General features: G+C 41.4%; 1 long non-coding RNA gene across 1 annotated transcript; it reads left to right on the top strand.

The window, feature by feature from the left end:
• The first annotated feature begins 3,425 nt into the window (after positions 1–3,425).
• On the top strand, positions 3,426–12,438 carry LOC122866774. The gene is made up of 3 exons (XR_006375808.1): positions 3,426–3,630; positions 4,642–4,725; positions 11,140–12,438. It is a non-coding gene; the product is annotated as an uncharacterized LOC122866774 (long non-coding RNA).
• Positions 12,439–13,888: the final 1,450 nt, after the last annotated feature.

The raw sequence follows: 13,888 nt of genomic DNA, 5'->3' as shown, positions 1-13,888 counted from the left end.
CTCTGCTGTAAGTTTAAATCAAAATAAATATTTGACAACATGTCATGCTCAAAAGAAATATTGGTACCACATTCTAATAATATAAAAAGGGTTTAAATTGTAACTGATGTTGATTATTATTAATAACTCCTTTATTAATGCTTTTTAAATCAGTAAACCAACTCTTTTGTTCATGTAATTCATCAGGAAGACATCTGGATCAAAATCAATTTACTGGCAATGTATCAATGATTTAGAGGATGAAAAGGATAAACCACGTTATGGCAGGTAAACACCAGACAAATAGATTCACAACCTGGCAACCCAGATTTTGACAGATGTTTTCCAACTTTGACAGGTCAGTCACAACAAAAGTGTTCTGATTCAAAACTAAGAATAACCTCAAAGCTTGATTCAGACTAATACCTGGCTCGCATATCAAGATTTTTTTGTCCATGTATACAAAACTGTCATAGCCACATTCACTTCCACTTGCAGTTTTGATACACCCTGCCTATTGCAATTTCCTCAGACGGAGGTCCTGAAGGGAGTCGACCGTTTTCTGTCTTTCTGAAGGACCATAAATCATGGCTCTGAGTCCTGATGACTGTGCAACTGTGGTTACAGTCTCCACAATCAAGGTTTGTCTCCAGCCATCCTGTCACTGAGTAATATCCGACAGAACGGCGCAACATTCAAATGAGAGGCCTGGCTGTGTGTGAAATCTGCTGGTGTGGTCTCACCAAGTTATTGGGTTTCAGTGGTTGGTCCTGTTCAGGCGAAATGGTGAAATAATTTCAGTTTTTATTATTGGTAACAGGAAGTCTTGGGTACGACAGTGTGGAAATGTTTGAGACCCTTGTAACACTTAGGCTGTATTCACACCATATCGGGTGTTGCAATGAAAAAGCCAGTCCTCCAATTCATTTGAATGTGCCTGGTGGGTTTAGGCTGCGGCAGTGGGCACCGCAGGGGATGCTGACAAAAAATGCAGCGGTCCTGCAGCGAAAAGTTGAATCAGAATCAACTTTTGGAGAAATGCAACCCGACGTCACGCTGCGATGGCCAATCACGTAAGCCTGCGATCAAACCAGAAGACGCCCACGGGAAGAATAACCTTGTTTACGATGTGGCACTGTAGCATTACGCTGTTTACCGAGCAACTGTGAAGATGGAAGAGAGACTGGGCTGAGAACTATACTTTGGCAACACATGTCAAATGTCACGCCATTAAAGCATATTGAATTGAACTGAATTGAGAGAGAGCAGCCGTGGTCGAACGAGCTAGAGAACGAAGAGGGGGAGCGGTCGTAGCAAGAAAGATTGTTACACAGCAATTACGTAAAACACAAATAAACACGGCCACACCTCCAGACACCGCCACACAACCCTGCACTAATCGCAGTAACGCCTGATTTGATCTGAATGAAGCCTTAAGAAGCAAGAGCCAGCAGCTGATTAGCTTAGCTTAGCATAGACTGGGAACAGGGGAAACCAGCTAGCCTGGCTCTGTCCAAAGGTAAAAAAATCACCCTACTATCACCTCTAAAGCTCACTAATTGATGTTATATCTCATAACCAATGTGTAAGGTTTCCAGTCTTTATGCTAAGCTAAGCTAATCGTCTCCTGGCTCCAGTTCCATACTTAGTGTACAGATATGAGAGTGGTATCAATTTTCTGCTGTATCTCTATGGCAGGAACGTGGATAAGCGTATTTCCCAAAATGTCTAATTATTCCTTTAAGAGCACATGTGCACTGTGCTTCGCTATGATATTCTGCATTTAAGATAACAGGTTTATTTGTTGTAATGTGTGTAATTGTTCCTCATTTGTTTTCTGACATTCACATGAATGGAAATGTTGAGTTGACAACAAAATAAATCTTCGATGTTCACAAAAATACAGTTTCGACAGCTTTTCGCATCAAGATCACAGAATAATTATTTATGTTGAGATCATAAAACAAACTGTTTTCGCTTTTGTGATCTCAACCGAAATAGAAAACATCTTTACCTCGTCCTCTCTGTAGTTGATTGTTCATTGTAGTGGTATTTATGCAGTGCAGATAACCTGTCAATCAAAAAGTGTGTTTATGACTGACTAAACTAACTAAATGTCACTGATTATATCTTCAGAATCATACATTATGAATCACTTGAATCTGTTTAGACTTGTGTAAAAACAGCAGTGGTTTTTGTCTCTACAATGTTTCCCCCCAAAGGTTGATGGAGTGTATTTATATTGAATTAGAAACCTGTGTGTGTGTGTGTGTGTGTGAGAGGAGGGAGGGGTGTGTCAGCCGGTGCAGTGCTGCTGCTGACTTTAGCCAGAGCCGATAAGCACCAGCTGCTATTGAACGTTCACATTACTGTAATCAAGCCCTCTTGGCACCAGTTACACTGTTCCTCTCCACCTCCAGCCTTCAAGCCATGCTTCAGGATTATCTTACATTACTAGAAAGGGTGCTGTAAAAGATGTCTAGCTTAAATAAGACTTTTAGGTGAGCAGCTCTTTGCACGTGGGGTTATTAATTATTGTTAATGCACTTCTTTCCAATGCAGGTTTTTTAGGGGTTTTCTGGCCAGAACAGTCAGTTTTTTGACAAATTAAATTAAATGCAGAAAAGAAAGAATCAATGTTGTGCATCTGTTCCTTTTAGTTTCTCTTTGGCATAGTATCATTTTGACTGATACAACAATCATGCACTTGGCAGAAAACTTCTCAACGTCAAGAGCATTTTGACTTATTTACACCCACTGCGTAACACACACACACACGCACTTGATTTGGTTGTGAGCCTGCAGGTGGTGCAGTAGCATCAGCTTTGGCTCACAGCTCTGTCTGTCGGCCTCTCCCTGACTGGAAGAAGAGCTGCTGACTGGAGCACATTTCCTCCGCTCTGCTCTGCAGAGGGAAAACACTTATTCAGCTCTTATGGGAGAACCCCGTCTCTGGGGTTAGTCGGGCCGAGGATATCACCACCGCTGCTACAGACTCCCACATCCCATCCTCATCACTCTCTGAGCAGCCAGTAAAAAGATTTCTAATATGATACGGGTATCGATTTGCTGCACATAATCAAAGCTTCTGATGATGCTGAAGTTTTTTTGCACACATTTTGCACAGGTTGGTCTTCTTCTCTTCTAATGTGTCAAAACCATAAATTTGCTTTTCACATTTCAGCCTGCAGTCTTGAGGAAGGAGATCATTGTCAGTGTGTGAGAGCGCCCTCAAGGTGATGCTGACTGACTGAGCCCAGTTGCTGGGTGGACGACCATCTCTGGTCTTTACAGCCTGGCAACACCCTAACACCTTCACATGCCCCTGCAGAGCGTATCACCCCCCTTTTCTTCCTCCTTTTCCTCTTTTATAGCAACCCCCAAAAACCACCAAGCACTCACCCTCGCCTGCTCCTCCATATGAATAATGCAAAGGGCCTCCTCGATCCTCGCTACCAACATGCCATGGCATGTTTTATTCACAATAAAGTCAGACAGATCTCCCCTCACCACTGCCCAGATCTGCGAGCCACCCGCCGGCCTCAAAGACATCAGCATCAGCTTAGTGTGTCTGCTCTCTCAGTCTCCTTGACCTGCACATCCCTGCAGAGGAGAGCGACCCCAGTTTTTAATGGAAGTACAGAGCTGGAGGTAAATATTTGCATTTAATTCTGGACACCCTGTCACATCCTGCTGAAAATAAATGCTCTTCATTCACTCGTCCTTTTTCCAATCCATTTAGCTGCTGTCCTCTTTTTGTTTGTGCCTTTTCAAGGTGGCATTGTTACTACACTCTGTAGTATGTTCTGAATATATGTCAAAAAAGCTAGTTATATATCAAATAACCTCCTTTTTATCTTTCATTATAGTATTTTGATGACACATTCTGCACTTTGGGTCGTATAGATAAATTGGTACCACTTTCTTATAGGGGAGCCTATATAAAGAATGCAAGTTGTAACTAATTGCCTTATTAAGAGTTAGTACATAATTTACTAATGCTTTATAGATTCATTCTAAGTTATTAATAAGAGCTCATTTGGGTTGTCAGGTTGTGAAAAATCCCTTTGACTAATTGGACTATCTGACCTTCTGGAAAAGGGCTGCAGAGGATCTGGACCAAAAACCCATTTATGAACATGGTATTAAACATTTATTAATAGATTACTAGCATTTATAACTGCATTATTACCAAGAAAGAATCAACACCAGCCAAATTTAGCACTACCTGGCAGACCAGAATTTGTTCCTATTAATGGCTTATAACTGATCTATAAAGCATTAATAGATACTTTACTAACCATTAATAAAGCAAATAATTATAACTTATACAGTAAACCCATTATAAAGGGTGCTTTATACCGACCATTTTGATTCAATCAAATTTGACTTGGGACCAGGTAATCCCTCCAATCATATAAAACTGCACTTGACCACGTAAACTTGTGGGTCGTAGAAGCATGTGGTGTAATATCAGGAGTCAGAGGAGTGTGATTGGATTTCACTCCCACTTACAAGCGATCAAATCAAATCCCTGAATGATTTGATCAAATCCTTTTTCCATGTAGGCCCACCCTGCTCACATATTCTGTTTCACTTTTCAATACATCACATTACAGAAGCTTAATATGCTCTAACTGCTACTTCAATGTGTTTTTATAGTCAAAGAACACCAATGTTTACCTGAAACAAATGTTTACCTAGACCGTTGTCCTGAAGGTGAGACGTTCTCCAAACCAAACTGTTGTGAGTATCATTTGAACATGCATGCACCCATGAGTAACACCTGTGTTCCTGTTTTGAAAACAACACGCTTCCTTTACTCTAACAGACGGTGTTGCCACATCAGAGTTTTTCACCTCTGTCTGACAGCCTGATTACCCCCCGCACATTATCTTACGGCACGGTCCGAGAAACGGCTTTGTTCACGCATTGCCGACTCTCCATGGCCACGTCACGCAGGGATGACAGGACTTTGATGAATCATTTGTTACCCTATGGGATTCATGTCTCCTCACCTTTCTGAAGTACTTGATTTATTATTCTTTGGTGTTCCCGCCGGGGTCATTAGCAGGAAGGTCCCAGGTTCAATTCCTAGGCAGTGGCGGCTGGTGGAAAATTTTCTAGGTAGGCCTGTGCCGCAGCCAATCAATTTCAGCAAACATCCCACTATGATTTAATGCAAAAACGTGAATGTATCAAAAAGGAATTACTACTTTGCAGTTAAATATTACAATCATTTTATTCAAACATAAAATAAAGCAGTAAGTAACGCCTTGACAAACACATCAGGACATCTTATTTTGGTCACCCACACAGTCGGCTTCAGTATAATCTAAAACATGTAACAGAAAATGTTTATTTCTTGAGATGCCCCTATGGACCTTGTTTTGTTGGGGAAACCAACAGGGAGGTAAAGATCAGAAGTAAACATGAAGTGCAATTAGTGGTGTTAAGTTCAGGCACTTGAATGGACAGAAGCATGGGAGTCAAGTGCTTTGAGGTGTAGCGATGGTAAACTCCAGCAAACATCTGCTTCAAAACTCTCTCACAAGTGAATTCAATTGAATTATACTCAAAAATAAATTGTGGGTTCCTTAACAGAAGGAAATACCCAAAATAATAACATAAACAATCATTAAATATCAATTAACCTCTAACACATAGAATAATTAGAGATTTGTTTTAAAATGTCAACTCCGCACATCACACAAAATGATTATTTTAGATAAAATTTTTATCCACCTCCTCACGGTGTTTACTCACTGCGATCCTGTGGCCGTTGTCCAGCTGCGTAGCGACGTTAGCTCTGCCTAATGTGGCTAACGTTAGCTTTTTACATTAGCTAATTATCCATGTGTGTCCTGGTGTTCTCATGTTTTCTTACTTTCTCAGATAGGTGCTTCATATCCCTCACTCCCGTAACTGTCATTGCTGGATCTGTCCCCATTGTTTTATAAAGCAAGCACAGAAAGAAAAATAAGGCATTAGCATGACTGCATCCAGCTAGCCAGGCCTTTCTGGTGCACCAGCAACGAGAGAAGCCTCGCACACACTGCTTCCCTTTCTGGCAAACCTGCTGTCTGGTTGTGAGGTTAGGTTGATCTGGACCAGCGTTGCCAGATAGGAAAAGTATCGTGCCACAGGCTTAAAATTATCCTGTTTTTCTGGAAATGATGTATGCGAGTCATAACCAGGAGAACGAAAATGTGTAATTTTACAAAACACTTTAAACAGCTTTTTGACACGCATATCTACCCACATCTACTTTTTTTTTTGTTCTTGATGTGCGGAAGGGGATGTATCCATAAGTTCATCAGTCGGACACGTGAGAAGAGATGCGTAAACACCGGAAATACAGACGTAGGATCCATATATTGCTATAATTATGTTGGGAAACGAATTTAAATGAGAGTAGACTAAAATAAACTAGTAATTGTAAGCATCACAAAATGGTCAGAATATTGTACATTATGGCACTTTTGGCAGTATTGATCATACATCGTACAGAGGGTGAAATTATCGTACAAATATGATAATTATCGTACATCTGGCAACGCTGATCTAGGCGATAAAATAATCACCCTTCTCAGAATAGATTTGACGACGCTGATTGGCTAAATTTTATGCCATACATTCATGTCTGCTACACAGACCTGCCTTTAAAAAAAAAAAAAGGGAAATGTAACCAGGATTGATGTCAGAATTGATAAACTTCTACTAAATATGTTCACTTGCAACTATTTCGCATTATCGTACAACACGTTGGCATGAACATAATGCTGCCTTGATTATGTTTTTCTTCAGTGTATGTTGGAAGATGAGACAGTGTTGTAAAAGGACAGCGTCCCTAATATGTTGTTGACTTTAACTACACACCACACACCATATGACAACCTCATTTAAAGACCCTTAAGACACTCATTTATGTCTAACATGCCTTGTTTTATGGATTATGGATGCTGAAATGCCCTTTAGACCCAACAAGGAGCCTCCTGGGATTCTCAGAATCTGCTCCTGTCCGAGTTTAGTAAATACAGCCTAAAAACAGATGTCGTTGCTCAGATTGCTATCAGGAGGAAGGACAGTGGGTCGAAATTGGTGAAATTATCGTACAAATATGATAATTATCGTACATCTGGCAACGCTGATCTAGGCGATAAAATAATCATCCTTCTCGGATTAGATTTGAGGACGCTGGTTGGCTAAATTTTATGCCATTCGTTCATGTCTGCTACACAGACCCGCCTCCTGTGGGCGATTTCTCCATCGCCCCAGAGCTGCTGAGACACGCAAACAGGCGGAGGGGGCGTGTAGGAAACACATATGTTGCGCAGATAATTTTCTATTTTACACATATTACTGGGAGCACTTCATATTTCAAACACACAAATATTGACAATTTGTTTAATTTATTATTATTGGTAGTAGTAGTAATGGGTTTTTTTGTGGCTCAAGGGCTCAGGGAGGGCGCCGCCCTAGCGCCCTCTAATGGCCAGCTGCCACTGTTCCTAGGTTTTCTGTCCAGGTTTGATCTCATTTCGTCTCACAGTCCAAAGACATTCAGCTCAGATGGACCGGAGACTGTTTTCACTAAATACAATGTTAACATCCTCTACTGCTGAAACAGCAAACAAACAACAAGGACTCAGACGGATGGTACAAAGCTGACGCCCAACTCACTTGTCTGTTTTCACCAACAATAATATCTTGCATCACCCCGTCTCTCCTTAGTATGCATCCCCCAAAAACGATCCCTCACCTCTGAGTGCTGAAATGTCCAGTGTCCAGATGGTCCTTCTTGGCAGCCTCTTCATCCTTGAAAAGCATTGTCAAGTGCTAAGATTGTCTGTTACAAAGCACAAATACTGTTGCTTTATTTCTCTTTGCAAACAGTACAAGCCTTTATTATGTCAAATCATGAGAATTTAATTTTATTATGGTATTTTTAATTTTCTGATTGCATTTTGCTGATAAAAGTCAGTGATGTTAATGGAATATTTTCACTAGTGTCCTCATTTGCCTTCCTGACCCACATACAGATAATACTTGTTTTGTTTTGCAACAAAGACTGACGTCATGATATACTGAATATAATATGAGTTGCTCCTGATAGCAAAAATGATTAAAACGTGACTTGTTCATCCAGTAAATGGCTCAAAGGCAAGACAAGTCATGTTATGTTTTGGACTGTTTTTACTCCTTAACATCACCTTCCACCTTTTTTATGATAAGTTTAGATTTAATAATGAAAAACATTAGAGGGTAAAGGCTTTTACCACGATTGATCTTCAATGAAAATCAAAATACTCCCATACACTGTCTGACTTACTGCTCGATACATTTATTTATGACATTTCGGTCCACAAGACCTCCATCAGGTGTATGGACAAGCATCACAACAGGTCCATACATAAAGATGCTGGGTAATCATCTAATCAGATAACCACAATAATTAGACCATTTAACCATTCGCTAACCTCCTCCAAACAGCTATAGCTCTCTTTCCAAGAAGACAAGAGCAAAAGTGTGAGCAATGGATTAAACAGTGTGATTGTCTGCCTGTAATCGTTCGTCCGGCTAACAAACTTACTACCTGCAGTAGTGACCCAACATTACCTTCAAAGCCAAGAAACATATTATTAACCAACTACTTTAGTTTTTGGTGTTTCAGGTTACAAAAAGCCCCAGTCACTATTTGCACAACTAGTGTGTAGTAGTAGTCATTTCAGCTGCCATTGGCTAGAAATGATAAGCCTGGTTTTGTCTATTTTTGTCTAAAATCAAGGACCCATTGTTTCAAAAATTGCTAAGAATTTTGATGGTAAATCTTCCCAGTTGGGTGCACGGTGGCAGAGCGGCTACAGCTCCTGCCTCCCAATAAGGAGATCGTGGGTTCGATTCCCGGACCGGACCAACATCACACAATCTCTCTGGGTGGAGTCTGCATGTCCTCCCCGTGTTACCGTGGGTTCTCTCCGGGTTCTCTGGCTTCCTCCCACCGTCCAAAGACATGCATGTGTAGGTTAATTGATAACTCTAAATTGCCCGTATTGAATGAATGTGTGAGTGAATGGTTGTCTGTCCTTGTCTGTGTCTGTGTTCGCCCTGCGACGAGTTGGCCACTGTCCAGGGTGTGCCCTGCCTAAGGCCCGAAGTCACTGGGATAGGCTCCAGTCACCCGCGACCCCCTAACGGGGACCAAGCGGTAGAAAATGGATGGATGGATGGATGGATCTTCCCAGTTATCACTGTAAAATGTGCAAGAATGGAAAGCTTCTCGTGTAGACAGGTTTGGTAAATGAAGCACCTTGAGAAGAGACACACGTAGCTATGTTGGTAATTAGGTAAAGAAGGCATTTTTTCTTTAAATAAAAAGAAATGTAACCAGGATTGATGTCAGAATTGATAAACTTCTACTAAATATGTTCACTTGCAACTATTTCGCATTATCGTACAACATGTTGGCATAAACATAATGCTGCCTTGATTATGTTTTTCTTCAGTGTATGTTGGAAGATGAGACAGTGTTGTAAAAGGAGACAGCGTCCCTAATATGTTGTTGACTTTAACTACACACCACACACCATATGACAACCTCATTTAAAGACCCTTAAGACTCTCATTTATGTCTAACATGCCTTGTTTTATGGATTATGGATGCTGAAATGCCCTTTAGACCCAACAAGGAGCCTCCTGGGATTCTCAGAATCTGCTCCTGTCCGAGTTTAGTAAATACAGCCTAAAAACAGATGTCGTTGCTCAGATTGCTATCAGGAGGAAGGACAGTGGGCCCAGTGGAGCGATCCTGGCTGACAGAGGTCATGTTCTGCGTTGGGAGAGTAACTGAGCACATCATTGAACGCTCGGCTTGACCCTCGGTGAGTTATTGTGTGGAGGTGGTCTGGTGTGCTGGGAGGCCCTCCTCAGATCACTTACATCCCATGCTACCTGTGATGACCCAGAGAGGGTAGTTTGTGTTTGTAGGTGAAACATCCATGGGCGTTAATATGGCTATCAAGGGAGAGCTTCAAAGTGAAAACATTTTTGCTTCAGCTGAAGTCGTTCCGTGTTTTTCTCATACTAAATTCATAAAAAATTGAGCTGCTTTACATCAAGCTCTTTTCTTTTTTACCCTGTGTGAAGTGTTCCCATCATTCACTCAAGGCTTACTTAACCAGCAGAGTGGAGATGAAAGCTTGAGCATTCGAGTTCAAGATCCTTTGATGCCCAACCATGAAGTATGTCTTAGAGCTTTTAGCATTCCTGACTCTGGAAATCAGTCAGAAAGTTTTTTTTTTGTCTCCGAGAGCAGGAGGTCCTCACGGTGAACAGTTTTCCTGAATTGAATATATGTTAGACTGTTGAACCGAAATGCACAGTCAGGTACTGCACAGCCGCGGTCTGTCTAATCTTACCATGCAACTGCTATGATATCTGTTGTGCAACTGCAAAACCGTTGTTGAGCGTTACGGGTGAAATAGCTGCTGAACCGCTTGATTGTGATAATGTGCAACAGTTGTATATTGTTTGTTCTAGATACAGTACAGAGCCTCCTGTCGTTTCTCTTCTATTTTGAGCACAGCTGTCTATTAGCTAAGTGCCTGTAAGCCAGTTTTTCTGCTCTCAGCTTTTTGTCAACTCTGCGGAGATTTGGGTAATGGTTTCCGCTCAGCTTAAGGTGCAGCTCTAAGTGTGCAGACAGACTTCATCTCCTTTCCTCAACAGGCTTTCCTCATCAAAAAGCCAAGTCCCAGCTCTCTGCTGCCTGCACAGGGCCCTTGTGGTCTCAGCTGTTCAAGCTCTGGAGAGCATCGGGTCCACTCAGCTGTCTGTTCCCATCCTGAACCTCCCGCCCCTCTGCTAACCATCGGCAGTATAACCCCCACTAGAATTGACAGCATCTGTCAAGTGGCACTCATTCAGCAGCTTTCTGATGTTTTACCTTTTGAGACGGGAATGTGCTAGACCTGTAAACACTTCATTATTCTCCTCTGTTCTGGTGCTACAAGGGAATATTACAGCTTGACACGGCTGTGAATATCCTCTTTCACCATTTTGTGTACAGTGTATATTAATGTAGAACAATATATCATATAGAAAAGTGCATAAGCAGATAAATTACCTGCAGCATCATTTCTCATTGACCTTTCCTTTCAGATTGAAATCAAGAAACAGACAGAAGGTGCCAGAAGCTTCATGATGCAGGTGGATAAGATCACACCTTCACCCTTTTTATTAGAGGCACTCACTGATCCGTGGGCTCCGCTCCCCTCTTGGGGGAAGATGTTTGTCAAAGACAGATCCCCTCAAGAGCTCTGCTGGATTTAGGGGTTTCCTCTGCTGTTCATGGGGCACATTTCCCAGAATTACACTCATTCATGATGAGTGAAAGCATCCAGAGGAAAAAAGATGTGCCTCTCGCCTCCATTCAGCAGCCCAGGCCCCTAATCTCTGCAGGGACAGCGCACAATGAGAAAGGAGGGCCAGCACTCACATCAAGAACCGGACTCTGTAATAAAGGGACGATGACAATAGATAACATTTCGTGGTATATCATGGACTGCCTCATCTGTGTGTGCAGCTAGAAACTTTTAAAACACTTCAAATACCTCAGATGCTTTTTGCCCACATTCCTTTGTCACACAGCGGTAATTGCTGTGTCATTATAATGACCACATGTGTCACTGTTTGCAGATTTATGAGTCTAGTTTTCAGCACAAACTATACTAATGACAGCATACAATCGTATATGTTTTGCCAGTAAGTGATGCTATTTACACAATATTGTAGCACATAAAGATCAGAAATTTCATAATAATTTCCTACAGAGTTTCCTGGAAAGAACTATGTAATTTGGTACTAATTATTGGAAAAATAGGGTTTTCTTTGAAAGATTAACTCCACACAAGTTAATATTCATTCTTTATTTATTATTGTAAACTTTATTCTTCATTTGTGTTGCATTGCATGCACACCTGTATACAAATTTCACATTTTTCAGCAGCTGACCTGCTGTGCACTAATTAGAAGACTTTTTTGGTTATACTAGCAATTACTGTGGTTGGAATTAAATAATTGGAAGTTGACTAATTGGACACTGTCTCTATTTTCCTTGTAATTATTACCAATTTACATAGCTTGTTTCCACGAAACTTTGAGGAAATTATTAGGAACTTACAACTCATTAAATACATTAAATAAACATTTTTTTCCATTTAATCATTCAGTTTATCAGAAGTCATATATATTATGTTATTCAAAAAACGCAAATCTTGCGCACTATATAGAGATTAAATAATATTGATAAATGATCTGTACAGATGTGTAAAATGTATATTCATAATGAATTGCTTGCTGTTGCAGTCTTAGTAGTTCTGTACATCAATTGGTTATCATCAACAACAGTTCTACATACCTGGATGTTTTGATTTTAATATAAATATATGCTTTGCACTAGTTGTGAAAACAAAACAGGGGAAAAGTAAATGCAGTAATGATCTTACAGCAGTGTGTGTGTTGTTTGCATAATGAGTTGCATTAACAGACTGGCTAGAGGCAGTCTGCAGGAAAGACTTCACCCAGCGGCTCTGTGACCTGATCATCACCTGGAAGAACACCAACAAGCACGCTCCATTCATTTATACTTCACACCTGCTGCAATCCATAAACAAGTACATACTAATTTGTCCTCTGTCTCTTAACCAGTTCAATCTGGTGCACCAGAACCGGTGGCCTAGTTTTTACAAAAACAGCCAAACAAAGCCAGAGGATGTTTTGGTAAATAGCAGTAGCCCTTAGAGCCGGTGGCACTCTCCTCTTCTGGTATTGTTGCTAGGAGACAGTGGGTCTAAAATCTGGCTTCGATGAGGCTCACCTACTTCGCGGGGTAGGGCACGTTCAGTGTCTGCACATTCAACACATGGGAGGAAGAACTGATCTGAGCTGCATGAATCTTGGGGGAGTTTCCCTGTTTCCTATCCTGCTTCTCGTGATTAGATAACCGAGCTGAGTGGAGTGAAATCTTCAGGGACAGATATATTTTCTGCTCTGTACTGTACATTGCAGTTATACATGCTCTCCCGAAACTACAAAACGTCCTTCGCCTGTCTTTTGCGAGTGAGTAAACACAGCATGATCTCATAAGTCAATAAAGGGCAAAAAGATTTAAAATCATGCAGCTTATGTGATTTTGAAGCGAAGCAGAGTCCACTCTAAAAGCAGTCACACCCAGTTAACAGGGTCTAAAAAGATGGAAAAGACACGACTTTTCTGTGTGAAAAATGGGTCAGTTGCATTATAATTCACTGACATCTCATGTGGGATGTGAGCTGAGGTGATAAAAGCACAGAATGTGTGATTATATAACTAGAGGTTCGGCTTTAGGGTAATCTCCAGTTGCGTTACTGTTGACCAGTCAGCTGGGACCCAACATCTGCCTGCTGTGACCCTGCGAGCAACCTTTTCATTTTGTCAGCTACTATTCATGGTGAGTAAAAAAACAGACCTCATTTACAGACCTTTTTCAAGCAAACTGAGGAAAGTGAAACAAAGCTCTTCACTGTGCATCACGTGAGGATGGAAATAGCACTTGAGCATCACTTTTCTGGTGTCTCATTGGTCCCTCTGTGCTGCTATGTGTGTCAGCCTCCTTCTGTGTGGCTGCTGGGCTCCACTGTACTGTGCATGTGTCAGACTGGAGCGCCTCCAGCTCCAGTCTGGAAGATGATCAGCTGGGTCCGCGATGGGAACCAAAGCCAACAGCCAATAAACACGTCCGTATCCGTGCTCTGACCTGCTGAGCTGCAGAGTGTTAATTGTGCTGTGGGTCATTAGACTGAACACAGGCATATTTCAGACCTGGCCTCTTTGCAGGCTTTGACCTTCTGCTGGGCACCCTGGGTAATAC

The sequence above is a fragment of the Siniperca chuatsi genome, linkage group LG19 (genome assembly GCF_020085105.1).
Source record: "Siniperca chuatsi isolate FFG_IHB_CAS linkage group LG19, ASM2008510v1, whole genome shotgun sequence".
In the NCBI taxonomy this organism is placed as follows: domain Eukaryota; kingdom Metazoa; phylum Chordata; class Actinopteri; order Centrarchiformes; family Sinipercidae; genus Siniperca; species Siniperca chuatsi.
The sequence above is the reverse complement of the archived record's forward strand: the minus strand, read 5'-3'. Positions and strand labels throughout refer to the sequence as shown.